Source organism: Gadus chalcogrammus, chromosome 21 (genome assembly GCF_026213295.1).
Source record: "Gadus chalcogrammus isolate NIFS_2021 chromosome 21, NIFS_Gcha_1.0, whole genome shotgun sequence".
NCBI lineage: Eukaryota > Metazoa > Chordata > Actinopteri > Gadiformes > Gadidae > Gadus > Gadus chalcogrammus.
The window spans coordinates 1,815,383-1,840,971 of record NC_079432.1 but is presented as its reverse complement, the minus strand read 5'-3'; the positions used below and the strand labels follow the sequence as shown (position 1 = coordinate 1,840,971).

Here is a 25,589-nt window from a genome sequence, read left to right as displayed (position 1 = left end):
TCTGTCATTGTGTAGTTGTATCAGTATTTTTATTGTTAAAAATAGACTTAAAAAATCCAGTCATGTAACCAAGTTCATCTGGAGTTTCACATGGAAAACATGGAAGAGGTGGTTTTGCGTGTTTTGTTCTTATTAAAGTAATCATTAACAGTAGCGGCCCTGCTATTGGCTGTGTTGTCCTGTCACTCACGTTGGGTCCTTGACTCGTCCAATGTCTGTTACATCCTCCGCACTCCGTGTCTACGTCAACATCATTTCAAACAAGGTTATTGTGTGTATGTGGCTAACGGGTGTTTGCATTCTTGCAAATACATTGTTTTATACTATACATTGAGGCGAAGTAAACTTATTTTTCTAATAAAGTTATTAAATAAAACATTTGTCTTGTTGTTAATTATGTGTTTTTTATCTATGTATATTAAGCGTTTGGTTTCATGAGATTTGTTTACTCATAATTACACACCACTGAATTTGAATACCAATAATTATTTTATTTTCAACATATGTACAAAATAATTGAATCAGTCAATCTTGATATCTAAACTATTCTGTTTTATCTAATCCTTTGGATTAGGGATTATGAGTGTTTTAAAGCCTCAGGAAGGTTGGCAGTTAAAGGTCAATTTATGAAGCGCCTGTTGGATTCAATGTTTTCTGGTTTGTGTTTTTATATTATTATTGAACAAAAGTTTAGTAATTACATTCTGCCCTCCGTCCCGCCCCGTCCTCTGACTCCGCTCCTCTTGATCCCACCGGAGAACCAACCAGTCGCTCCCAACCGGAACTTCTCTCCGCCCCGCCCCGTCCTCTGACTCCACTCATCCGGGTCCTGCTGGAGCAAATACCAGGCGCTCCAAACCGGAACTCGTCCTCCAGACTGGAAAACAAACGGCTGTCAGTGAAGTGGTGGAGTTTAAAACATGGAAAAGAAGAACCTACTCGGGTGAAACCATCGTAACCAGTGACCGCTCGGAGTGTTTCTGCGGGACGCGGTGCGTGGTGCCGTCACAACCCGTCCGGTTCGTCCCTGTTTGATACCGTTTAACACCGCTCACCGTCCGCTCTGTTCAGGAGGCTTAGCGCCACTAGTCCATCGATACTTCATCAGTTCTGCCAGATGGGGAGGGATATCTGGCCCCACAGTGTACTCAACCTAGCATAAACTCGCTGAAATAGTTTTCCTATTACTTTGTTGTACAACTATTATTAAAGTGGCGGTGTCATGTGACGGCTGTGGTGACCCCCTCTACCCGCAGGTCCCGGGTCGTGATGGCGGGGCTGATCCGGAGATGTCTGGGCCACCTGAGGCGGTGGCTGAAGGTGGACCTGCTCCGGGAGGCGGGCCGCCAGTACCCGCTGTCCTGCTGCGTACTGTCCTCCCTGCTGTTGCTCACCGTGCTGCTCAACAGGTCAGCGGCGCTCAGGTGGTCAGCCGATAGGGGCTGAGGTCTGGGCATGCGCAGCTCTGTAAATCCCCGGACACCACCTCCTATATCTATCGTAATCTGTTTTCTATATAGTTAGACAGACAGACAGACAAGGGCGTACACTCACACACGCACACACACTCTGATTCAAACTGCACAGAACTCACACAGTTCACACCAGACAATAACAAAGTCTCCAAATGCGTGAAGAACGAAATGTCACTTCAGTATTCGTACAAAGAAAATGGTGTTTCTCCCAACCATTAACACGACAACAAAGTACATGTTGAGCATGCAACCTACAAAAGTGGTTGTGGAGTTATGTGTGTGTTTGTGAGTTGATTGACGGGTTGTTGTCATGACGCCCCCCCGTCAGGTACATCCACATTCTGTTGGTGTTCTGGTCCTTCCTGGCGGGCGTCACCACCTTCTACTGCTCCCTCGGGCCCGGCTCCCTGCTGCCCAACGTCCTCTTCACCGATAGGCCCCGCAGCAAGGTGAGGCCCTCAGTGTTCTTCAGGGGTTTAGCAGGGGAAACATGTGATAAACTAAATTTAAATACAACTTTCTTCTTTTTACTACCGGCCCTCCGGTGTTTAATTACTACTTATAATTGCTTCAGGTTGATTAAACGTTATACAATTGTGGATTTCATGCGGTCACAGTGGCTGAGAATGTAAATTGATGTTCTTTATTAATTGACCAACATAAATGGATGTAAAACCTGCTGATTGGTGATGTTTTTGCTGTTGTTACGGTATAATTTAGACCAGAGGCTGGGGGGGGGGGCTTAGCCCCAAGCATTTTCTGAAGTGCATGTGTGTCTAACTTCTAATTGTATTAGTATTTATTTCCACTCATATTCTGGCTTATTTTGTTAAGTGCAGGCATGTTATGATTTCCTTGACAGCATATTTTATTGTTGTTGCGGTATGATTAAGACGTTGTTATGTTTGTTTCGTCATTGATGATGTTTTATTGTTGTTAGGGTATGATTTAGACGTGGTTCTGTTTGTTTCGTGATTGATGATGTTTTATTGTTGTTTGAGTATGATTTAGACGTGATTCTGTTTGTTTCGTCTTTGATTATGTTTTATTGTTGTTGCGGTATCATTTAGACGTGGTTCTGTTCGTTTCGTCATTGATAATGTTTTATTGTTGTTAGGGTATGATTTAGACGTGGTTCTGTTTGTTTGTCAGCGGCCGCTGCAGCAGGAGCTGTTCCCGCTCGGCAGCAGTTGCGCCGTCTGCGGCAAGGTGCGCTGTAAACGACACCGGTACGTCAAACCATCCACTTAATGTATTCTTATCCTCTTCTTGGCTCTTTCACGGTGTTCAAATATAATATTACTTTAAAAACAACAAGAAATCATCAGTTATGCATTGAAAATGTGTATTGAAAGTGTCTCTAAAGCTAGGCTATATTATAACGCGGTAACTATCTTTTCTCTGAACTTCTCTGTTGAGTTGTGTAGAGTGGGACCCGGCTCCCCCTCGTGGTCGTTCGAGGCACTGCAGTTGAGTCCGTAGTGTCGTCCCTACTGCGGTTCTGATGTGGTTTGTGTTAACAGGCCCACGCTGCTCTTGGAGAACTATCAGCCCTGGTTGGACCTGAAGGTCCACTCCAAGGTGGACGCCTCCATCGCCGAGGTACTAAAGTTACTCTGTTTTACTTATAAAAGGCAAATCGGAGAATGCGTAGAACTTAGTTTAGCGTGTGTTTCACTCTGGTTCAATCCCCAAACACAGCCATGTTTGTGTCTCTCTGGTGTGTAGGTGTTTGAGCTGGTGCTGGAAAACTTTGTGTACCCGTGGTACAGGTGAGTCTGGACTGCTGCTCTGTCTGTCTGTCTCTCTCTCTCTCTGTCTGTCCCTCTCTGTCTCTCTCTGTCTGTCTCTCTGTCTCTCTGTCTCTGTCTCTGTCTCTGTCTCTTTCTCTCTCTTGGTGCACACTAGTGGAATGAGGGAGAGAGAGAGAGACTATTGATTGGGTGTCTCTCTCCCACAGGGACATCACAGACGATGAGGCCTGTGTGGACGAGCTCAGGGTGACCTTCCGCTTCTTCGCGTCCGTGGTGGTGCGGCGAGCGCAGAAGGTGACGGAGGAACACACACTGTCCATCGCCAACACACTGTCTATCTCACACACTCACACACACACACCCTCAGTCAGACACACATACATTCAGTCAGTCAGTCAGTCAGTCAGTCAGTCAGTCAGTCAGTCAGTCCCTCCCTCCCTCCCTCCCTCCCTCCCACCCTGACCCAGTCAGTAGTGACGGTGTTGTCTCCCCAGGTGGACGTCCGTCCCTCCGTCCGTCCGTCAGTCCGTCCCACCCTGTCCCAGTCAGTAGTGACGGTGTTGTGTCCCCAGGTGGACGTCCGTCCGTCCGTCAGTCCGTCCCACCCTGTCCCAGTCAGTAGTGACGGTGTTGTGTCCCCAGGTGGACGTCCCGTCCGTGTTTGCGGACAAGGTGATGACGGCGGTGCTGAAGCACATCGAGGTGATGAGCCGGGTGCAGCAGAGAGGTAGGACGGGGGAGACCGGGGGGGGGCTGGACCGCACCTGGTGATCACTGACTCTGTGTGTGTGTGTGTTTCTCATTGTGTGTGTGTGTGTGTTTCTCATTGTGTGTGTGTGTGTGTGTGTGTGTGTGTGTGTGTGTGTGTGTGTGTGTGTGTGTGTGTGTGTGTGTGTGTGTGTGTGTGTGTGTGTGTGTGTGTGTGTGTGTGTGTGTGTGCAGGCCCCGGGGGGGAGGGCCTCCAGCAGGCCGTCCTGGAGGCCTACGGGGCCGACCTCCACCTGGCGCTGCGGAGCCGTCGGGAGGAGCTGCTGTACCTCCGCAGTCTGGCCCAGCTGCTATTCAGCCATGTGCTGCCGCCCAAGGCCACCAGCTGCAGGTGGCCCCGACCCACACATCAAACGCACCCTAATGCTCCTCCACTAGCGAGTCACTAACCCCACCCAGGGTCACTAACCCCACCCAGGGTCACTCTATTATAGTCTTCCTCTAGAGTCACTGACCCCACCCAGGGTCACTAACCCCACCCAGGGTCACTCTATTATAGTCCTCCTCTAGAGTCACTAACCCCACCCAGGGTCTCTAACCCCACCCAGGGTCACTAACCCCACCCAGGGTCACTCTATTATAGTCCTCCTCTAGAGTCACTAACCCCACCCAGGGTCACTAACCCCACCCAGGGTCACTAACCCCACCCAGGGTCACTCTATTATAGTCCTCCTCTAGAGTCACTAACCCCACCCAGGGTCACTAACCCCACCCAGGGTCACTCTATTATAGTCCTCCTCTAGAGTCACTAACCCCACCCAGGGTCACTAACCCCACCCAGGGTCACTAACCCCACCCAGGGTCACTCTATTATAGTCCTCCTCTAGAGTCACTAACCCCACCCAGGGTCACTAACCCCACCCAGGGTCACTCTATTATAGTCCTCCTCTAGAGTCACTAACCCCACCCAGGGTCACTAACCCCACCCAGGGTCACTAACCCCACCCAGGGTCACTCTATTATAGTCCTCCTCTAGAGTCACTAACCCCACCCAGGGTCACTAACCCCACCCAGGGTCACTAACCCCACCCAGGGTCACTAACCCCACCCAGGGTCTCTAACCCCACCCAGGGTCACTAACCCCACCCAGGGTCACTAACCCCACCCAGGGTCTCTAACCCCACCCAGGGTCGCTCTATTGGACTCAACCCTCCACCTCAACAAGACGGGGGCCCCGGGGTTCAGTCGCCCCATCACAATGAACCGCCTGCACCGGGCTCAGTGGTGGAGGGGGGGGGGGGGGGGGGGGGGGGGGGGGGAGGGTCTTCTGGAGGAAGGCTGGTCATCTTGTTGTACCCTAATAACCGGTGTGTCAGTGGGTGAGCTAACTGGGGTCACTGGTGGGGTCCCCCAGGTCTCTGGCTCTGCTGCTCCGGGAGGTGGTCTCGGGCTCGGTCATGCTGCCCACCATGGACTTCTTGGCCGACCCGGTAAGTGGGGTTCAGACTCAATGTGTGGGTGAAGGGCCTCCCCCCCCCCCCCCCCCCCCCCCCCTACTGACCCCCCTGCTCTCTGTCCCAGGACACGCTGAACCTCATGGTGCTGCTGCTGGTGGACGACGGCCCGGTAAGGCTCGGCCCTGCCCCCCGCCCCCTGGGGCTCCAGACGGTCCTGCTAGTGTACCCCCTCTGAGATATTGTTCCAGCCGAGTACCCCCTTCACCGGCAACCTTTCTTTTTTTGGGGGGAGATGAACTGTTGGCTAAAATCTCCCCCCAAAAGAAGCCCACCGCCCAGGGGAGGGTCAGAGAGGGGATCCCCGTTCAAAGAGACTCACCTCAAACTGACGACATTTCGGTGTTGTTTATTTTTCTCTGAGTCTCGTTTCTCCTTGTTTTCAGAATTACATTTCGACCACTATTCTCGATGTTTTTTTTATTGTTGAGCTTTCAGAATTCAATCTTGCACAGGGTGAATGATTTGATATCTTTGAGTATCCCCGGTTGTACTCCAAAGGACCCCTAGGGGTACTTGCACCCCCCAATTGAGAACCACTGGTCTAGACCTCCAGCTGGGAGCTGGTATCTGCCAAACATGAGTGGTTTGAAGTGTTTCTGCAGTACCGCCCCTCTGACTGTCTAACCCCGCCCCTCTGACTGTCTAACCCCGCCCCTCTGACTGTCTAACCCCGCCCCTCTGACTGTCTAACCCCGACCCTCTGACTGTCTAACCCCGCCCCTCTGACCGTCTAACCCCGCCCCTCTGGTTCTCCAACCCCGCCCCTCTGGTTCTCTAACCCCGACCCTCTGACCATCTAACCCCGCCCCTCTGACCGTCCAACCGCGCCCCTCTGGTTCTCTAACCCCGCCCCTCTGACCGTCCAACCCCGCCCCTCTGGTTCTCTAACCCCGCCCCTCTGACCGTCCAACCCCGCCCCTCTGGTTCTCTAACCCCGCCCCTCTGTGTGCAGCTGGAGGAGCCCAGCGAGCCCCCCTCCGCCCTGGTCCCCTTCCTGCAGCGCTACGCAGAGGTCCGCAACAAGAAGGCCTCGGTACGTCCGTCTGTCCGTCCCAGCTGAGAGGTTCTGGGTTCAAACCCTCTTCGATGGCCTATAGATCTGTTATAACAGAAGGTTCTAGAACTAATAGATCTGTGTGTGTGTGTGTGTGTGTGTGCGTGTGCGTGTGTGCGTGCGTGCAGGTCCTGAAGCTGGAGCTCAAGGAGATCCGGGAGCAGCAGGACCTTCTGTTCCGCTTCATGAACTTCCTGAAGCAGGAGGGTGCCGTGCACGTGCTGCAGTTCTGCCTCAGCGTGGTGAGCTGGAGCGCGCACACACACACACACACACACACACACACACACACACACACACCACACACACACACACACACACACACACACACACACACACACACACACACACACACACACACACACACACACACACACACACACACACACACCCCCTAAAGTATGAACGGGTGCGACACAATGGTACGACATTTATAAAATGGAGCGAGATGAAGGGATGAAGTCCACTTGCACAAGACCCCCTGTGGTCCCGGTGGGGGTCCCCCCTGTGTCTGACCCCCTGTGGTCCCGGTGAGGGTGGGGGTCCTCCCTGTGTCTGACCCCCTGTGGTGCCGGTGAGGGTGGGGGTCCTCCCTGGTGTCTGACCCCCTGTGGTCCCGGTGAGGTGGGGGGTCCCTCCTGGTGTCTTGACCCCCTGTGGTCCCGGTGAGGGTGGGGGTCCTCCCGGTGTCTGACCCCCTGTGGTCCGGTGAGGGTGGGGTCTCACGGTGTGCCCCCCCCCCCCCCAGAGGAGTTCAACGACCGCATCCTGAGGCCGGAGCTGAGTGAGGAGCAGCTGCGGGCGCTGCACGGGGAGGTGCAGCACCTGCACCAGGCCTACTGCCTGGACCACAGCCCCGACAAGATCCGCCTCCAGCCCGCCATCGTGGAGGAGATCCAAAACAGTAAGGCCGCTGCCCCCACCGCCCCCACCCAGGGGTGGAGGAGTGGGGGACGGACGGAGGGATGGAGTGAATGAGTGGAGGATGGAGTTTAGGATGGAGTGAAGGACGGAGTGAATGAGTGAAGGACGGAGTGAATGAGTGAAGGACGGAGTGAATGAGTGAAGGGTGGAGTGAATGAGTGAAGGGTGGAGTGAATGAGTGAAGGACGGAGTGAATGAGTGAAGGGTGGAGTGAATGAGTGAAGGACAGAGTGAAGGTTGAGTGAATGAGTGAATGAGTGAAGGACACAGTGAATGAGTGAAGGACAGAGTGAAGGTTGAGTGAATGAGTGAAGGATGGGGTGAATGAGTGAAGGACGGAGTGAATGAGTGAAGGATGGAGTGAATGAGTGAAGGACGGAGTGAATGAGTGAAGGATGGAGTGCTCTGAATTGCTGGGTGTGAGGTGCGGGGGCCTGAGCCTCCTGCCTCTGGTGCTCCCCAGTCGCGGAGGGCCCGTACCCGGGCCGGGTGGCGGATGCAGACGGCTGCCCCTGCCTGTTCCAGGCCTACGAGCACGTCCCTGTCTCTGCTGGAGGACGTCTTCACGCCCCTGTTCTGGCCACAGGACGAGGTAGGTCGATGCTGAGGAACCCTGGGGGGGGCCCACCCCGAGGGGTTCCACCCTCATCCTGGGGGGGTCCCACAAACGAATAAGTCCTTATTAGCATTGGCCAATGTCTCTAAGTCAGTTGTGAGTTTTTGCACCCTTTTAATATTCATGTTTAGGCACATCCATTCTTTATATTATTTATATATTTTTCTCAGAGGGGGTACACTAGTAGAAAGCGTTGGAGGTCCACTGAGTTAGAGTATGTTGTGTGGAGGGTGGGCCTCACTGAGTGTGTCTGTGTGTTCAGTACTTCAGGTACCTTGCTGAAGGGGGCGGAGTCCTCCCACCAGGAACTCTAAACTCACCAGTTGTTCCCAGCCTTTCGTTTCCGTCTGCTGTTCCTACCCTCCGTCAACTACTTCCTTTGGGATACAGGTTGGAACTTTATTTGAAAAGGTGGAGCTTTCCCACACATCTTGGCAAATACTGGACATATCCTTTGTAATGTCCAGTATTTTACATCATACACATACAAAAATACAGTGAGGAGCTCCTTCACTGTATGTTACAGTGAGTTACATGTTACTCCTCACTTTATGTTACAGTGAGTTACATGTTACTCCTCACTGTATGTTACAGTGAGCTACATGTTACTCCTCACTGTAACACACAGTGAGTTACGTATTACTCCTCACTGTATGTTACAGTGAGCTACATGTTACTCCTCACTGCAACACACAGTGAGTTACGTGTTACTCATCACTGAATGTTACAGTGAGTTACGTGTTACTCATCACTGTAACCCAGTGAGTTGACTGTTTACTTACTTTTCACCGGTGTCATGTAGGCTCAATCCCTTTGAAGCCCTAGGTTCTAAACTGATGTTGGTGTTGTTCCATGAATAGCTTGAGTTTTGGACGAGCTGAGGTGACAGTCTAGCCCTGCTTGTTGGTCCAGCGCTGCTTGTGGAACGAGCGCCAGCAGCGCATGAACACCCACCCTGCCATCCCTTTGCAGTGCTTGGGTTTGTGTTCAAAAGCTTGCAATAAAGTCTGTTAGTGTGGCTCGTTAGGAGTCTGCCGCCCACAGTGCGGCTAGCAAAGCCATCGGTCGCTAGCTGTCCTCGCATGAAGAGGCTCAATTTCTAGGCTAGCTGTATGAGCATGAAGGTGCCAAAATGCTAGGCTAGCTGTATGAGCATGAAGTGTTCCCAAATGGCTAGGCTAGCTGTACGAGCATGAAGCGGCTAAATGCTAGGCTAGCTGTATGAGCATGAAGTGGCTAAATGCTAGGCTAGCTGTATGAGCATGAAGTGTCCAAATGCTAGGCTAGCTGTATGAGCATGAATTGTCCAAATGCTAGGCTAGCTGTATGAGCATGAAGTGGCTTAAATGCTAGGCTAGCTGTATGAGCATGAAGCGGCTAAATGCTAGGCTAGCTGTATGAGCTTGAAGTGTCCAAATGCTAGGCTAGCTGTACGAGCATGAAGCGGCTAAATGCTAGGCTAGCTGTATGAGCATGAAGTGGCTAAATGCTAGCTAGCTGTAATGAGCATGAAGTGTCCAAAATGCTAGGCTAGCTGTATGAGCATGAATTGTCCAAATGCTAGGCTAGCTGTATGAGCATGAATGTGGCTAATGCTAGGCTAGCTGTATGAGCATGAACGGCTAAATGCTAGGCTAGCTGTATGAGCATGAAGCGGCTAAATGCTAGGCTAGCTGTATGAGCATGAAGCGGCTAAATGCTAGGCTATCTTGCCGTCATCAGCCCCCCCTGAGTGTGTGGGGGGGTCACTGTAGCGCATGCTGCGCTACAGTGACCCGCTTATCCATAAGACATGTACTGTGGCTGCATCGTTAAGGAGCAGGTTCAGGGGTCAGGCCCAGGGGGGTTCAGGGGTTCACGCCTCTGGGCCCCGGATGTTCAGGGGTCAGAGCTACGGTGACCGCGAAGCAAACGAGGTCCTATGGCTTTCATCACGCTTTCAGAATCTCAAAATCGAGTGGTGTGTGTGTGGTGTGGTGTTTGTTGTGTGTGTTGTGTGTGTGTGTGTGTGTGTGTGTGTGTGGTGTGTGTGTGTGGGTGTGGGTTGTGTGTGTGTGTGTGTGTGTGTGTGTGTGTGTGTGTGTGTGTAGGAACGCGTCGAAGCGCGGCGAGGCGTTTGGGATCACCCGCCTCGGCAGTAAGATCCGGGGGGTCTTCAAGAACACGACCATGGAGGGCTCCATGCTGCCCGAGGGGGCCGTCACCGACCCCGACGAGGCTGTGAGTGGGCGCACAGCCAGACCCCGCCCACACGCAGACCACGCCCACATCCAGACCACACACACATCTAGACACAGACCACACCCACATCAAGAACCCGCCCACATCCAGACCACACACACGCATCCAGACCCCGCCCACATCTAGACACAGACCACACCCACATCAAGACCTCGCCCACATTCACACACAGACCACACCAAGGCCCCGCCCACATCCACTTGGTTCCTCTGGTTCCTCTGACCGTCTGGTTCCTCTGACCCTCTGGTTCCTATGACCCTCTGGTTCCTCTGGGTCCTATGGGTTCCTCTGGGTCCTATGGGTTCCTCTGGTTCCTCTGGGTCCTCTGGGTCCTATGGGTTCCTCTGGGTCCTATGGGTTCCTCTGGTTCCTCTGGTTCCTATGGGTTCCTCTGGGTCCTATGGGTTCCTCTGGTTCCTCTGGGTCCTATGGGTTCCTCTGGTTCCTCTGGGTCCTATGGGTTCCTCTGGTTCCTCTGGGTTCCTCTGGGTCCTATGGGTTCCTCTGGTTCCTCTGGTTCCTCTGGGTCCTATGGGTTCCTCTGGGTCCTCTGGGTTCCTCTGGGTTCCTCTGGGTCCTCTGGTTCCTCTGGGTCCTCTGGTTCCTCTGGGTTCCAGGTGATGGTCTGATCTCCTGAGGCCACAGTGGTGGTGCTATGGACTCTATAAGTTAAGGCTGTGGGTGGTGCTGGTGGAGGAGGCCGTGGTGGTGGTGGTGCTATGGCCTCTGTAAGTTAAGGCTGTGGGTGGTGCAGGTGGAGGAGGCCACGGTGGTGGTGGTGCTGTGGCCTCTGTAAGTTAAGGCTGTGGGCGGTGCAGGTGAGGAGGCCTCGTGGTGATGGTGTTGTGGACCTCTATAAAGTTAAGGCTGTGGGTGGTGCAGGTGGGAGGAGGCCACGGTGGGTGATGGAGGACGACGGGCCGGCGGAGGTGCGAGCTCGGCGGGCTCCTTGAGGAACCTGTCGGCGTGGGCATCAGCATCCCCTACGTGGATCTCCATGACGACGAGGCCAAGAGGGAGCGGGTCCCCGTGTTCTGCATCGACGTGGAACGCCACGACCGCCAGGAAGGTGGGGCCACTCACACGCCCACTTTACACTCACTCTCTCACACGCCCACTTTACACTCACTCTCTCACACGCCCACTTTACACTCACTCTCTCACTTTACACTAGGGCTGTCAACGAATATTCGAAGTTCGAATATTCGTTCGAAATGTATCCAAAAACGCGAATTCGAACGTGAAAATTAATATTCGAATGTGAAAAAACACTCCCGCGGTACAAGCGCTCTATCTGCTTTGTGAAATGAGCCTCTGTCTGTTCGCGATGTCCCCTCATAATATTCGAATGTGAAAAAACACTCCCGCGGTACGTGTAACAGACTAGTATTGTGAAGAGCGAATGTATTTTATCCCCTCGGGGTTTCCGTACTTATAGGTATTATATATAGGTATTCCAGCTCTCACGCTGTGACTGGGTAACTTCTGATAAGTACTAAGTAAACGAGACTATTTTCCCTTCCACGCTTGTGTCATTCTTGTCATATAAATATCTAAGTGCCAACGCTCGGTTACACAAGCGCCTCTCTGCTTTGTGAGTGAGCCTCTGTCTGTTCGCGATGTCCCTCATAATATTCAAATGTGAAAAAACACTCCCGCGGTACAAGCGCCTAACTGCTTTGTGAATGAGCCTCCGTCTGTTCGCGATGTCCCTCGTTTTAAAGTAAGGAAATGCCCAGCAGGAAGCCGCCGCCCTATATATAGGATATATATATATCCCACTAATTTGAACCATGGTTTTGTCGCATTATTGACATATTGACGGCAACTGCGTAAAATAGGCAACCAGAATATTCGAATAGTTCGAATTCGTGATTTTTTTCCAAACGAACATTCGAATGTCATTTTTGAGCAATTTTGACAGCCCTACTTTACACTCACTCTCTCACACGCCCACTTTACACTCACTCTCACACGCCCACTTTACCCTCACTCTCTCACACGCCCACTTTACCCTCACTCTCTCACACTCCCACTTTACACTCACTCTCTCACTTTACACTGAAGCTCTCACTTGCTCACTCTCCCATTCACTCACTCACTCCTCACCCTCTCACTCGCGGTCTGGATGCTCTGCCTGATTTCTGCTGGCCACCAGGTGGCGCCGTAACGCTCTTGAAACGGGGCTGCGATCACGTATCAAAGCCTGTTGTTTGGCTGATTTCACTTCACACACACTCAGAAGAGCGCGCTTCTCCTTTCACCCGTCTGTCGTTGTTCAGTGGAAACAGGCCTTTGATACGGGAAGCTCCAGGAAGGAGGATGTGTGATACGTTAAGGGCAGGGGTTCTCGAAGATTTGACAGCTGAGGGACAATTTAGGAACCCAGAATTTAACTGAGAGCCGCCAAAGGAAAAAGAATTAGGCGGGAAACGCCGTCAGCATCCCAGTGGTGAAAAACAACATTGCACCGTGGACCTCTGGGAGTGAGGTCAAGTGAGGTCTGAATCACGAAACTGAGGTTCATCCTTTCAAAGTAATGTACAGTCGGATTAAAACTAACAAATGTAACAGGATTTAATTGAAACCTAGAGAGAGCCGACTTTTCTCTTTATATTTATTTATTTTTGTGTAATTTAATATTGATAATAAATATAATAAAAAAAAAAAAAAGAATTAAAATCTCTTTTTACATTTTTTACTTGCATCTGTATGTCATTGCGGGCCACCAGGAATCTTTCTGCGGGCCGCCATTGGCCCGCGGACCGCTCTTTGAGAACCAATGGTTTAGGGAATAATCAGTTGTGTGTATTGCGTGTCTCTCTAGTTGGACATGAGCCAGAGAAGTGGTCCGTGCTGAGAAGATACCTGGAGTTCTATGTTCTAGAGTCCAAACTCACCGAGTTCCACGGTGAGTCACTCCTTCATGCACAACGTTATACACAGTGCGAGGACCAATCTTTCTCTCTCTCTCTCTCTCTCTCTCTCTCTCGCTCTCTCGCTCGCGCTCTCGCTCTCGCTCTCGCTCTCTCCTGAACCCTAACCTCTCTCGCCCTCCATCTCTCTACTGAACCCTAATCTCTCTCTCTCTCTCTCTCCTCTCTTCTCTCTCTCTTCTTTCTCTCTCTCTCTTCTCTTCTCTCCTTCTCTCTCTCTCTCTCTCCTCTCTCTCTCTCTCTCTCTCTCTCTCTCCTCTCTCTCTCTCTCTCTCTCTCTCTCTCTCCTCTCTCTCTCTCGCCCTCCCTCTCTCTCCTGAACCCTAACCTCTCTCGCCCTCCCTCTCTCTACTGAACCCTAACCTCTCTCTCTCTCTCTCTACTGAACCCTAAGCTCTCTCTCTCGCCCTCCCTCTCTCTACTGAACCCTAACGTCTCTCGCCCTCCCTCTCTCTCTCCCTCTCTCTCTCTACTGAACCCTAACCTCTCTCGCCCTCCCTCTCTCTCCTGAACCCTAACCTCTCTCGCCCTCCCTCTATCTCTCGAAACCTAACCTCTCTCGCCCTCCCTCTCTCTACTGAACCCTAACCTCTCTCGCCCTCCCTCTCTCTCCTGAACCCTAACTTCTCTCGCCCTCCCTCTCTCTAATGAACCTAACCTCTCTCGCCCTCCCTCCTCTCTACTGAACCCTAACCTCTCTCGCCCCTCTCTCTCTACTGAACCCTAACCTCTCTCTCTCTCTACTGAACCCTAACCTCTCTCGCCCTCCCTCTCTCTACTGAACCCTAACCTCTCTCGCCCTCTCTCTCTCTCTCTCGTCCTCCCTCTCTCTACTGAACCCTAACCTCTCTCGCCCTCCCTCTCTCTCCTGAACCCTAACCTCTCTCGCCCTCCCTCCCTCTACTGAACCCTAACCTCTCTCTCTCTTCCAGGCTCTTTTGCTGACGCTCAGCTTCCCTCCAAGCGGATCATCGGACCCCAGACTAACGAGTTCCTGGTGTCCAAGAAGGACGAGTTTGAGGAGTATCTGCAGGTACCTTGAACCAGACGCAAGGCCAGGCGCCAAACCAGTCTGGTAACCTCCCACGCAGTGAGCCCCAGGCCAGGGGTGATGGTGGTAATTAGTTTCATCCCCCAGCGTTTCTTTTTAAGAAGTGTGTGTGTGTGTGTGTGTGTGTGTGTGTGTGTGTGTGTGTGTGTGTGTGTGTGTGTGTGTGTGTGTGTGTGTGTGTGTGTGTGTGTGTGTGTGTGTGTGTGTGTGTGTGTGCGCGCCTGCGTGTGTGTTCTCAGAGGCTGGTGCAGCACCCGGAGCTCTGCAACAGCCAGCTCCTGGCCGACTTCCTGTCTCCCTACAGCATGGAGTCGCAGTTCCTGGAGCGCATGCTGCCAGACGTCAACCTGGGTACACGCCCCCTCCTCCACCTCAGAGCTAGACCCCGCCCCCTCCTCCACCTCAGAGCTAGACCCCGCCCCTCTTCTCCACTTCGGAGCTAGACTCCGCCCCCTCCACTACCTCAGAGCTAGAGACACGCCCCCTCCACCAACTCAGAGTTAGACTCCGCCACCTCAGAGCTAGACCCCACCCCCTCCTCCACCTCAGAGCTAGACCACGCCTCCTTCACCACCTCAGGGCTAGACCCCGCCCCTTCCTCCACCTCAGAGCTAGACCACGTGTCACATTACATAAAACTGTGTTCCATCGATGGTTTGGACACAGCTCCGTCACCCACCCACAGTTTGATCTAATGTATTTTTCTCCTGCAGGGAAGATCTTCAAGTCAGTCCCTGGGAAGCTCACCAAAGAGGTGATGCATAAACACACGCACATGCACATATACACACACAGATACCCAAACACCTGCGCATATACACAGTACACACATACCCCAGGTGTAGAAGGGAGCTTCTCCTGTTCTCCTGACAGCTAGTAGCATTCTAGGGAGGAACAGAGGGCAGAATTGACATATCAATAAAGTTGAGATTCCCCTCTTTGAAAGACCAGCCGCCACTGACACACACACATGCATATCCAGACTGACAACCACAAGCAAGCACACATACACACAGGCCGACAAACGCATGCACAAACAAACACACGCACACCCACATATGCACAATATATACACACACACATATATTAAGTACATGCACACTTTCACATGCAAACACATGCACGTTGACACATACACACAGGCATGCACAAATACACATGCACAAGCACGCATACATAAATATGCACACGCACTTGCACAAACACACATATACACCAGTGGCGATTGCTTTAAGACTGCAAGGGAAGCTCGGCTTCCCCTAAAATGTCTAAAATTAAATGATCAAATATCTGTTGGGTTAACAGTTCATTGACTAAAAATGCGTTTGAACACGTTCATCTCAAAGACAGTTCAGAATCAGATGCTTATCGTAGGTCGACTGACTCGACTTCCTTCTCATACATTCCCGTAGTGTCACGGTGAGTTTGCCTGTTGAAGTTCAGCGTCCAACCACTTCAATGGGGCTGCATTGAACAGCTTTTTTTTAGTGCGTCGAGAGTCGCATTCATTGGTTAATGCTGCGATGATGTCCCTCCCACAGACGCTTCTGTGGGGGTGAATGGAGGGGTGGGCTGGCCTGGGCGCAGGGCTTCTGCGTGATGATTGGAGGGTCTGCAAAAGACTGAGTTGCCGTTTGATTGACAGCGATTTTGAACCATTAAACATCGCCGGAGCTCTCTTTAGTCCTCGGATCCTCGCAGATTTTTGCAAGCGAGTTGAAAGACAAACTGCAACCTATTTCTTGATATTTGCTTGGCGAAATTGCTAGACAATATTCATCGCACATTTCATGCACTTATACACACAATTCCTTTTTTCAGTTACAGAATTCCCACATTTCCCTGTTTGAGTTTAATATCGTTTTGGTAGTTGGCCATCACTTTTGATTCAGGTCTGAACTTCAAGTTAGACTTGCAGGGTGACAGGGGAAAGCTGTGTGATTTCTTGGTGTTCCTGAAAGACATGGAGTTGGACAGCTTTACAAACTGTTCTCATCAGTGGCAATGATTGGAGCTACATCTGCAGGTGTATGAAGGAGCGTCTCCTGTTTAAAGCGGCTCAATTCCTACACCTTTAAGCAGCATAGGCCGTTTAAGCAGCCTAGCTCTGCTGGCCATTCAGAGGAAACTGGTGGAGTCACTGGAAAAGACAGCTAATTGGTATGACAGGGTCACAAAGCATTTCCTTGGAAAGGAACAGAGGGCAGAATTGAGATATAAATAAATTGACAATTCATATGATGTAGGCCGAAAATGAGCTTCCCCTTTTTGAAAGACCATCCGATTGACTGATATACACACACACACACAAACATATCCAAACTGACACCCACAAGCACACATTCAAATGGACCGACACACGCATTCACAAACAAACACGCGCACAAATGCACACACCCACACACGCACAATGACGACATCAGTAGTTTGTGTTTGTGTGTGTGAGAAGCGAGGGGGGGGGGGGGGGGTACCGTATTGACACCCAAGTCACATTTTTGAACAGCCATAGTGCAACTTCAGCAGGCCTTCATTCCCCAACGAGACTCTGACCCGTGACCTTTGACCTCCCCCCCCCCCCATTGTGCTCCAGCGAGGTCAGAACCTGGATCCCTTCCTGCAGTCATTCTTCAACTCGTGCGAGTCGCCCAAACCCAAACCCAGCCGCCCGGAGCTGACCATCATCAGCCCCACAGCGGACGACAAGAAGGTAGGCCTCCATCCCATAATACCCTGCTGCACCTCCACCCCCTCGGGGGCCTCCCCACCTCCACCCAATCACACACAGGGGGCCCGGTGTGTCTTCACGTGTGTGTGTTGTTCTCTGCCCGTGTGGTCGAGGGGCTCGTCCCCTGATGGTATCGGTGTCAGAACAGCTCTACGTGACGGAGCGAGTGCTAAGCGACTCGTTGACCGCGGGGACGCGGTGTGTAGTCTGTGGGCTACACACAGTCATACAGGTTCCTGTCTCTGCAGCTCCTCAGTGTGTAGTCTGGGGGGTCTCTGGTGTGTAGTCTGTGGGGTCTCTTGCCAGAAGGTTCAGGTCTCCTGTCTCCTCAGTGTGTAGTCTGGTGGGTCTCTGGTGTGTAGTCTGGGGGGTCTCTGGTCAGTCGGTCTCTGGTCAGACGGTCCTCCTGTCTCCTCAGCTCCTCAGTGTATAGGCTGTGGGGTCTCTGGTCACTCGGTCTCTGGTCAGACGGTCCTCCTGTCTCTGCAGCTCCTCAGCCCGCTGTTCCAGAACAACGCCAACCTGGCGGACGGCGTGGACCGACGGCAGAACCAGAACCTCTTCATGGAGATGGTGTCCGTCAGCGGGCTGTACGACCACATGATGCACCTCGGTGAGGCTAAACAGAGCTGTGCTGTAAATACAAACGGGAACAGAATACAGAATATGGTTTCAGAATAATAACTCAACACAATAACTCACACTACCTCTTTGGACACACGCAGGAGATATCAAACCCTGACGCACTTTCTCAAATAGTAACAGAAACACACAATTCTAGACTGCCCGCAACAAGTCTCCCCCCTCCAGTAGGCCCCAACCAGCCTCCACTGTGCATTGGAAAGGACTCTATTAGTTAAGTTAAGGTTCATCTTTAGAGGAAATAGCTGTCATTGTTACGTTTTAAATACTTATGTTCACACTTGGACCTTTTACCTGTTGGTTTTCAGTTTTAGTTTGGGGTTTGGTGTGGTCGTGATCTCAGCGTAAAGCAATGCATCGTAGGAACCCCCCCCCCTGTAAGATCCCCCCCCCCCCCCCCCCGGGGTTCCTGCTGATGGCGGGGCTGGGTGTGCTAAGCCTGTCTCTCTCTCTCTGTGGCGGGCAGGGCGACAGGTGTTCCGGATGCCCGACTGGCTGCACCACATGTTGAGCGCGGGCCGGATCCTCTTCAAGAAGTCCTTCGAGGCGTACATGGACCAGTACCTCCAGGGCAGGGTGGACACGCTGCTGCAGGAGCACCGGCTGGTGTCTCTCATCACCCAGCTCCGAGGTGCCCGTCTCACCCCCCCCGCTGGTACAGGGCTCGCCTCAGAGGGGCCCGTCTCACCCCGTCTCCCGTCTGTCTCTCTAGACGCGGTGTTCTGCGAAGGCAGTGAGGAGAGGAGTCCGGAGGAGCGACAGAAACGCGCCAAGCAGACGTTTGAGGAGATGATGAAGTATTTACCAGGTCAGAACCCAGAGTGCACCGTCACCTCCTCCGTCACCTCCTCTGACCTAAAACACCGTCACCTCCTCCGTCACCTCCTCTGACCTAAAACACCTTCACCTCCTCCGTCACCTCCTCTGACCTAAAACACCTTCACCTCCTCTGACCTAAAACACCTTCACCTCCTCTGACCTAAAACACCTTCACCTCCTACTTCACCTCCTCTGACCTAAAACACCGTCACCTCCTCCGTCACCTCCTCTGACCTAAAACACCTTCACCTCCTCCGTCACCTCCTCTGACCTAAAACACCTTCACCTCCTCTGACCTAAAACACCTTCACCTCCTCTGACCTAAAACACCTTCACCTCCTACTTCACCTCCTCTGACCTAAAACACCGTCACCTCCTCCGTCACCTCCTCTGACCTAAAACACCTTCACCTCCTCTGACCTAAAACACCGTCACCTCCTCCGTCACCTCCTCTGACCTAAAACACCTTCACCTCCTCTGACCTAAAACACCGTCACCTCCTCCGTCACCTCCTCTGACCTAAAACACCTTCACCTCCTCTGACCTAAAACACCTTCACCTCCTACTTCACCTCCTCTGACCTAAAACACCGTCACCTCCTCCGTCACCTCCTCTGACCTAAAACACCTTCACCTCCTCTGACCTAAAACACCGTCACCTCCTCCGTCACCTCCTCTGACCTAAAACACCTTCACCTCCTCTGACCTAAAACACCGTCACCTCCTCCGTCACCTCCTCTGACCTAAAACACCAGCACCTCCTCTGACCTAAAACACCTTCACCTCCTACTTCACCTCCTCTGACCTAAAACACCTTCACCTCCTCCGTCACCTCCTCTGACCTAAAACACCTTCACCTCCTCCGTCACCTCCTCTGACCTAAAACACCTTCACCTCCTCTGACCTAAAACACCTTCACCTCCTCTGACCTAAAACACCTTCACCTCCTACTTCACCTCCTCTGACCTAAAACACCTTCACCTCCTCCGTCACCTCCTCTGACCTAAAACACCTTCACCTCCTCCGTCACCTCCTCTGACCTAAAACACCATCACCTCCTCCCCACTTTTACACCATCACCTACTCTATTATGTCCTCCGTCACCTCCTCTCCACGTATACACCATCACCTCCACCATCACCTCCTCTGACCTAAAACCCCATCACCTCCTCCACCCTGATGGAGGAGCCTGACGTGGCTGAGGCCTCCCCTCCGGCTGCAGTACGGGGGCCTCCACTAGGGGGCGGTCTGCCCAGTCAGTAGTGGCTCCGCAGGCTGGTCGTGTCTGCGTCGTCTGGAGAGCCTCACCTGGAGGGGTCTCTCTGGTCCGATGGGCCTCGCTAGGCTACAGCCAGTACCGCTAGCCGCTAGCCGCTAGCCGTTAGCCGTTAGCCGCTAGCCGTTAGCCGTTAGCCGTTAGCCGTCGATCTGTGAGCCACCGGACAGTATAAAGCAATCTCTCTCTAACAGCAGATGTCAGACTAGGGAGGCCCCAGAGCTAGACGTCTATAAAACAGGAGAAACCCTTCATCAGTCATCGCCACTCATCTCCACGCTCCACGCTGGGGCTCTGGCTGGAGGTGGAGGTGGGGGTGGGGGTTCCCCTTCTTCAGGGTGTCTTCGCCCGGGACTCACGAGAAGCGACTCTTGGTGTGTCGTGGCAATTTCTCTATCAGAGTTTGCGTCTAAGACAGATGAGATATTTAGATGCAAAAAGCACACAATTCTGTTGACCAATGATCATGTATATTTGTAATAAAAGTATGAACAAAGATACATCACAACATGCATCAACAAACAACATAACAGGCAAACATTACAATAATCGGAGGCCTCAGATGGGAGCTTCTCTTTGCGTGTTACTTCATTCTCTGAAGGTACGCTGGGGAGAAGTCCACTGAGCGTTTGAATCAATGAGTTCTTATTCACTTCGGTTGGCTTCTGGAGGGGGTGTGTCCCCCAATAAACCAAAAGCCTTTGTGTACCAGATGGTTATCTTTACAACTGAAGCTGCCCTGGATGCCATTGGAGGGGGTGGTGGCCGTGCCATCTAACCCTCTGGCTTCGTTGACGCTAGCCAGGGGGTCGAGGAACAGGCCCGTACATCAAAGGATTGCATGGAAGATGATTTACAACACACGAAAAGATAGGAACAGGCAGGCAATGAAATGCATCACACAACCCTCGAACGTTCACACTTTAAATGACCCAAAAGGAGAGCAGAAGTTAGGCAATATATGCGTCACACAAAATAGTAACAAAACTTAAGTTCATAGATAGACCAAAAACGTAACAACATGTAGATTTTCCATCACAGGTGGCAAACAGAGAAGACTCGGCTGTTTCCAGAGTGCCGAGGAGGCACCCTGCTGGGAGGGGGTGAGGAGCTCTCCCTCACCCCCCCCTCCTTCAACCTGGTGGGAGGGGGTGAGGAGCTCTCCCTCCCCCCCCCCCTCCTTCAGAGAGTCAGCCGCTGGTGCTGACGGAGCGTCTGTGAGGCTGCTCACCAACCGGCCTCACGCGTGTGTGCTGGTCTTCGGAGGGTTTATGGTCTTATATAATATAACCCCTCTGGTGGCCCTCAACCGGCTCCTGAGAGGCGTAGCCCTGAGCCTGGCTGGTGACTCAGAGCCTGTCTGTCTGCCTGCCTGTCTGTCTGTCTGCTCCTGGTTCAGCCCCAATTCCTCAGCCAAACCACACACTGCTCCCAGGAGAGTGTGCGTCTTAACCAGCCCTTCTCAAAGACGTGTAAACAGACACGTAAACCCCGGCTCGGATGGCCCCCGGTCGTCTCACGCCTTTGACGCGGTGATCGGATTGTTGTCTCTTATTTTACTGCACAAAGAAATGTGGCGTACATCTGGTCTGTCTCCCGGCCCTGACAGAAGAGACAAGTCCCTCACAGAAGAGCCGGCGTGTCCAGACTAGCGGCGCTCTGTGTGGGAAGCTCACAGAGGCTGAGGCGGAGATTAACAACGCAGTAAAGAGCCTGGGAGTGAGCAAAGCTAAGATTAGCTCGGTGTTGTTGGACTCTTGTAACGATTGTGGTAGATGGGCCTTCTAGAGCTAGGGGTTCGTATGGTACAATACCAGTGCTGTGTAGCAGGGGTTCTGCTAATGGACGCCATGTGTCTTGCTGCATTGTTCTCGCTCCAGGACTGTTCCGGGAAACGATCTTCATCATCTACCAAGGGGCCGTTTTTAATGAGACGTATTTTCAAGCAACAGCAATGCTAAGTATTGATATAAAGAGGTGATCTGGGTCCTGGATGACCCACCTTTGGCCCAGGACGGACAAAATATTCGTACATTCATGGTCATTAAAATGACATTATTCCTGTTTCTGTATATTGCTTCCTATATCGAACGTTTTCCATACATTGATCATCATTGTAGTTTTTCCCCTCCTCCGTCATTTTTGCGATGCATTCTCCTGTTGACTAATGTGTGTTTGTCTTTGTGGGTATGTGTGTGTGTGTGTGTGTGTGTTTGTGGGTATGTGTGTGTGTGTGTGTGTGTGTGTGTGTGTGTAGATGTGGTGGAGAAGTGTATCGGTCCGGAGAATAAGTACGAGGGGATCCGCCTGCTGTTCGACGGCCTGCAGCAACCTCTCCTCAACAAGCAGGTAACCTGAGAACGTCACCGTCGGGGTGCCCCCCAGGGCGACGCCTCGCCCACACTGCCCCCGACGAGCCGGCTGTCGCCCTGAGGGGTCGACTCCGCCGTCGGTGGGTAGTATTGCAAAGCGCTTTGGATAAAAGCGCTCGATAAATCCAATCCATTCACCATTAATAATACACATTGTACATTGTTCACCCGTAGCCGAGAGGTTACGGTTTAAGGGTTAGGGTTGGCTTAGATCGTTCCATTTTATTCATTTTTGTGTGTGTGTGTGTGTGCGTGTGCGTGCGTGTGTGTGTGTTCCCCTCAGATGTCCTACGTTCTGCTGGACATCGCCGTTCAGGAGCTCTTCCCGGAGCTGTCCGGCTGAGGGGTGTCCCTCTCCCCAGCTGAGGGGTGTCCCTCTCCCCAGCTGAGGGGTGTCCCTCTCCCCGGCTGAGGGGTGTCCCTCTCCCCGGCTGAGGGGTGTCCCTCTCCCCAGCTGAGGGGTGTCCCTCTCCCCAGCTGAGGGGTGTCCCTCTCCCCGGCCGAGGGGTGTCCCTCTCCCCAGAGCCCTCCCCACATTCCACTGTACATTAACACTCAAATAAACACTTTATTTATTGACTTAACGAAGGCTGCCTGGTGTCTGTCTGTAGTGGGACCAGTACTGTGAGGATAATACCAGTACTTTGATGTTGATACCAGTACCTCACCAGTACTGTGGGGATAATACCAGTACTTTGATGATGATACCAGTACTGAGGTGATAATACCAGTACCACACCAGTACTTTGATGATGATACCAGTACTGTGGGGATAATACCAGTACTGCACCAGTACTGTGATAATACCAGTACTCTGATGATAATACCAGTACTGTGGTGCTGATTCAGGTACCGTACCAGTACTCTGATGACAATACCAGTACTGTACCAATACTGTGACACCAACATCACTATGGTGATGTCTGTGGTTCTGTCCCATGTGGTGCTCTGGTCAAAGCACAGTGCATCCTGGTTATTGGTTAACCAGTGGGAGTTGAACCCCCAACCTGGCTGTGTCATGCTCTACGATTCTTTTAATATTTGCTCTGATGTTATTCTGTCACGTCCTTCACGGGCTGCCAGCTTCGCTTTAGCAGGTCCAGATAGTTAATCTGTTGCCAAGCAACAACTTAACAACAGCCTCATAGCAACTGTCACATCATGATGATCCGTTCCAGCCTCTCCGTTCAGAGAGGCCGACCGTACGGCACGAAGCGCTGTGTGTGTGTGTGTGTGTGTGTGTGTGTGTGTGTGTGTGTGAGTGAGAGCGTGACCGAGAAAATGTGTCTTTGTATGGCAGTATGAGTGAGAAAGTGCCAAGTGTTAGTTGTGTGTGTGTGCATATGTGTGAATAGAAGTGTGTGTATTGTAGTGTTGGTGTGTGTGTGTGTGGTAGTGTGTATGGTAGTGTGTTGGTGTGTGTGTGTGTGTGTATGGTAGTGTGTTGGCGTGTGTGTATGGTAGTGTGTTTGTGTATGCTAGTGTGTTGGTGTGGTAGTGTGTTGGTAGTGTGTGTGTGTATGGTAGTGTGTTGGTGTGTGTGTGTGTGTATGCTAGTGTGTTGGTGTGGTAGTGTGTTGGTGTGTGTGTGTTTGTGTATGCTAGTGTGTTGGTGTGGTAGTGTGTGTGTGTATGGTAGTGTGTTGGTGTGTGTATGCTAGTGTGTTGGTGTGGTAGTGTGTTGGTGTGTGTGTGTGTATGGTAGTGTGTTGGTGTGTGTGTGTGTGTGTGTATGCTAGTGTGTTGGTGTGGTAGTGTGTTGGTGTGGTAGTGTGTGTGTATGGTAGTGTGTTGGTGTGTGTGTGTGTGTATGCTAGTGTGTTGGTGTGGTAGTGTGTTGGTGTGTGTGTATGCTAGTGTGTTGGTGTGTGTGTGTGTGTATGCTAGTGTGTTGGTGTGGTAGTGTGTTGGTGTCCTGGTGTTGCGCTGCTCTCCTCTGAGGCCTTACTTGTTATTCCTGAGCGGAAGAGGAACCGACGGTTCTGCCACACAGAGCCGCATTGTTCCCCCCCCCCGTCCCCCCCCCGTCTCCTACGAGGTCCTCAGACCTTCTGGAGAAAACCCTCTGGAACATTCAGTGATTCACGTCCTGTTGACGCGGTCTCAGGCCGCACAATAAGTGTCCGGTCGGGAATCAAACCCGCGGCATGGAGGCCGACCCGTCCAACCCGTCACTGGGTTTAGAAACCCTTTTAGAACGGGAAACAGATCCGTGATCTGATTGGACGCGCTCCGAGAGGTGGGTGTGGCCGGGTCCGGACTGAGCACAGCGTCAAGGTGGAGGACCAGAGCAGCCCGCTACGTCCTGGGTGGAGTCAACGCTGGGTTGGCGCTCCCCTGTCGTCATGGTGTTAAACCAGCCAATAGCGCGCCAGGGGGAAAAGCCAACTAGGTGATTGGCTCCAGCAAGAGTGTATCGGAAACAGACAGAAATGTATTGATCTTCTCCAGACACTTTTGCAGGGCGAATTCAAAACGTCGGCAGAATGGGGGGGCTAGGAGGCCACTACAGAGGAGGTCTGGGAGCCAGCAGCAATGTTACTAGAGTTGTTCCGATACCGATACCAGTATCCTCAGATACGGCCTAAACTGCATTACCGGGTATCGGCGAGGACGCAAGTCTATGCGCTGATCCAATACCATCACGTGACTCATTTACTACACAGGCCGACATTACATTGCTGTCATCCTAAGAGAACCCTTCAATAAGAACAAGTGCTGTTAGTAGTTACAATGCTAAATGCTGTATCCGTTTATACTCTGTATCGGCCGATACTCAAGTTCAGGAATAGGCATTGGTATCGGGAAGGAAAAAAATGGTATGGGAACGTCTGGAACTGTGACGCAACACGTAAGTGTGCACAGTGGGGGGGGGGGGGGGGGGGGCGTGGCGCGTGGCCCGGGACGTGCCCGTCGACCGGTCGCTGACTTCTGGTCCGCATCCTGGGGTCAGAGGTCAGGACTCTCCCACGACCGGAGGCCACCCAGGAAGAGGAGGAGGGGGATGAGGAGGAGGTGCAGGAGGAGGTGGAGGAGGGGGATGAGGAGGAGGAGGTGGAGGAGGAGGAGGGGGAGGAGGTGGAGGAGGAGGTGGAGGAGGAGGAGGAGGGGGAACAGGAGGAGGAAGGAGGAGGAGGAGGAGGGGGATGAGGAGGAGGGGGAGGAGGAGAAGGAGGGGGAACAGGAGGAGGAGGGGGGGGAGCAGGAGGAGGAGGGGGATGAGGAGGAGGAGGGGGGGAGGAGGAGGAGGAGGGGGGGAGGAGGAGGAGCAGGAGGAGAGAGAGGAGGAGGAAGAGGAGGAGGAGGAGGAGGAAGGAGGAGGAGGAGGGGGGGGGGGAGGAAGGAGGAGGAGGAGGAAGGAGGGGGAGGAGGAGGAGGAGGAGGAAGGAGGGGGAGGAGGGGGCCGTAGAGCAGCTTTGCAGACACTTGAGCGACTGACAGCAGATGATTTATGTACACGCACACTCACACACACATTGT

The 25,589-nt window shown here is 52.5% G+C and overlaps 1 pseudogene; it reads left to right on the top strand.

The window, feature by feature from the left end:
- The first annotated feature begins 774 nt into the window (after nt 1-774).
- Nucleotides 775-22,744, top strand: LOC130374134 (sorting nexin-14-like; annotated as a pseudogene).
- The last annotated feature ends 2,845 nt before the right edge of the window (nt 22,745-25,589 follow it).